The sequence below is a fragment of the Pteropus vampyrus genome, unplaced genomic scaffold (assembly GCF_000151845.1).
Source record: "Pteropus vampyrus isolate Shadow unplaced genomic scaffold, Pvam_2.0 Scaffold15, whole genome shotgun sequence".
Classification (NCBI taxonomy): Eukaryota; Metazoa; Chordata; class Mammalia; order Chiroptera; family Pteropodidae; genus Pteropus; species Pteropus vampyrus.
The window spans coordinates 15,710,252-15,712,914 of NW_011888796.1; positions in this window are offsets into that span (position 1 = coordinate 15,710,252).

Sequence of the window (2,663 nt, forward strand, 5' to 3'; positions counted from 1 at the left end):
CTTTCAAAGTTGTACCAATTTACAGTCCATCTGTGATGTATAAAAGGTCCCACTGATCTCATCTCCACCAGCACTTGGTGTTACTAAATTTTTTAATTTTTGCCGGAAGAGCTAGCGGAAAGTGGTATCTTGTTCCATTGATATATATTTATCTGATTGATTGTCAATGAGGTTGCATGTATTCTAATTTTTGTTGGCAATTTATTTTTCCTATTTTGTAAAGTGTCTATTAATGTCTTTTGCTCATTTTTCTACTAGTTTGTCCTTTTTTATTTTAAGATCAAGATTTGGATCTTCATATTTTTTCTCAGTTATATATGTCACAAATATCTTCTCCCACTTTCTGTATTTAGCAAACTTGCTGGACTCTCTTATTAATTCTGTAAATTCTTTGGGGGTTTTTTATGTATGCAATTATATTAGCTGCAAATAATGACAGTATTGTTTCCTTCTTCCTCCTTATATCTGTCTTTGTCTCATCGAACAGAAGGGATAATAGACATCGTTGTCTTGTTCTGTTCTTAAAGGAGCAACGTTTTTAATGATTCACCATTAAGAATGGTGACTACTGTACAGCTTTCTTTTAAAAAGATAACTTTTTAACATTAAAAAGTTTTGTTAAATCCCTGCTTTTATCATGAAAGAATGATGACTTTTTCTGAATGCCTTTTCTACATCTATTGAGATAACCATATAACTTCTTTAACCCATTAAAATGAATAATTAAAGTTATGGTGTTTTAATGTTAAATCTTCCTAATATTCTTGGGATAAATGCAGCTTAGTCATAATGAATTGTCTTTATTATACACTGTTGGATTTGATTTGCTAGTATGCTCATAATATTTTCATCTATGTTCTTGAGGGATTCTGGTTTGTTATTTTCTTTCTCATACAGTCCTTGATAGATGTTATTTCAAGGTTATACTAACTTCATATAATGAAGGTTATACTAACTTCATATAATGGGTAGTATTACTTCTTTTGATATTCTTCGTAAGAGTTTGTATAAAATCAGAATAATTTGCTCTATGAAATCTGCTATTAATTGTCTAAAAACCAGCTAGACTTGATTTTTTTTAAGCCACTAATTCAATTTCTTTAACACTATTGGAAACTCAGGCTTTCTTGATATAGCTTTGATCAGTTATAGTTTTCTAGAAGTGTTTCCCTTTCTAATAAGTTTTTTAATACACTAGTATAACGTTATTTATGGTATGCTCATTTCTTCTTCTGTGTTTAATCTCTTCTGTGTTTCTTCAGTTTTTTATTCCTATTATTGCTTATTTGTGCACGCTGCTACCCTGACCCTCACTTTTTTAAATGAATCTTGCCAAAGGTTTGTCTATTTTTCCTGGCCCTGGTTTGTTGATCACCTTTGTTATATGTTTGTTTTCCACTGTATTCATTTTTGCTCTTATCTTTACTGTTTTTCTCTTATACTTTCTTTGGGTTTATTTTATTGTTTTCCTCTTCGAGTGAAAGCTGGCTTATTAATTTTCGGCCTTTTTTCTTTCTAATCTAAATTCCCCATTTCTGGTGCATCCACCAGTCTCGATATGTAAAATTTTTTATCACATATTCAAGGGATCCCCAACCCCCAGGCCATGGACCAGGAGATTGGAAGAACAGGAGATTTTATTTGGTCACCGAAACTGCCCTCCCTGTAATGGTTGACGTACGACATGATACATTAACTCTGTAGCACATACAACACAAACTATGAAGACTCGTGTTAACAATGTATCAATATTGGTGTATCAATTGCACCAAATGGACCATATCAATGCAAGACACTAATAATAGTGGAAACTGGAGGTGGGTAATCACATGGAATTCTATACTTTGCTCAATTTTTCTTGAAACTTGAAACTACTCTAAACGACAAAGTTCGTTAATCTTTAAAAATATGCAGCTGTTTTACATGTGAAATTTAGAGGTGATGAGGACAGTGCAAACAGTAAGATAATGAAGTAATAAAAGTTAACTTTGATATCTATTGAAACTGAGGGTTTTAATTGAATTCTTATCACATCTCCATTTAAGTATTAATTTAGGTAATTTGAAATTTCAGTCAAAATTTGCGGGATTTGTGTAAGATGGCTAATAATGCCCAAAGTGTTGCTCTTGGGGGAAAAAAATAGGAGCAAGTGCTGCCATCAGGAATATGTCAGGAACATAGGCATCTAACCCAACTCAGATAAGCCTTGTGAAAGAGCTTCTGGTGAAAGCCTCTCTGGAGGGCATTTTTTCAATATGAACCCATCTGTCTCTCCAATGTTCTAGGTCCATATCTGTTAAAGTCCATGGCCTGTTAGCAAGTGAGCGGCAGGCACGCCAGTAAAGCTTCATTTGTATTTGCAGCTGCTCCCCAGTGCTAGCATCACTGCCTCAGCTCCACCTCAGATCATCAGGCATTAGATTCTCATAGGAGCACTGGTCCCTGGTGCCAAAAAGGTTGAGGATCCCTGACATATAATATAGTCGTTTCTATGCAACTTTCAGTTTCTCTTATGATTTCTTAATCCATAAATTATGTAGAAGTGTATTTTCTAATTTATGCATCTTAGGCTGTGTCATTTACCTTTCTGGGGCAGACTTCTAATTGAATTGCATAAGTCAGATTTATGATCGCAGATCATAAAACAGGGTTTATGTGAATTA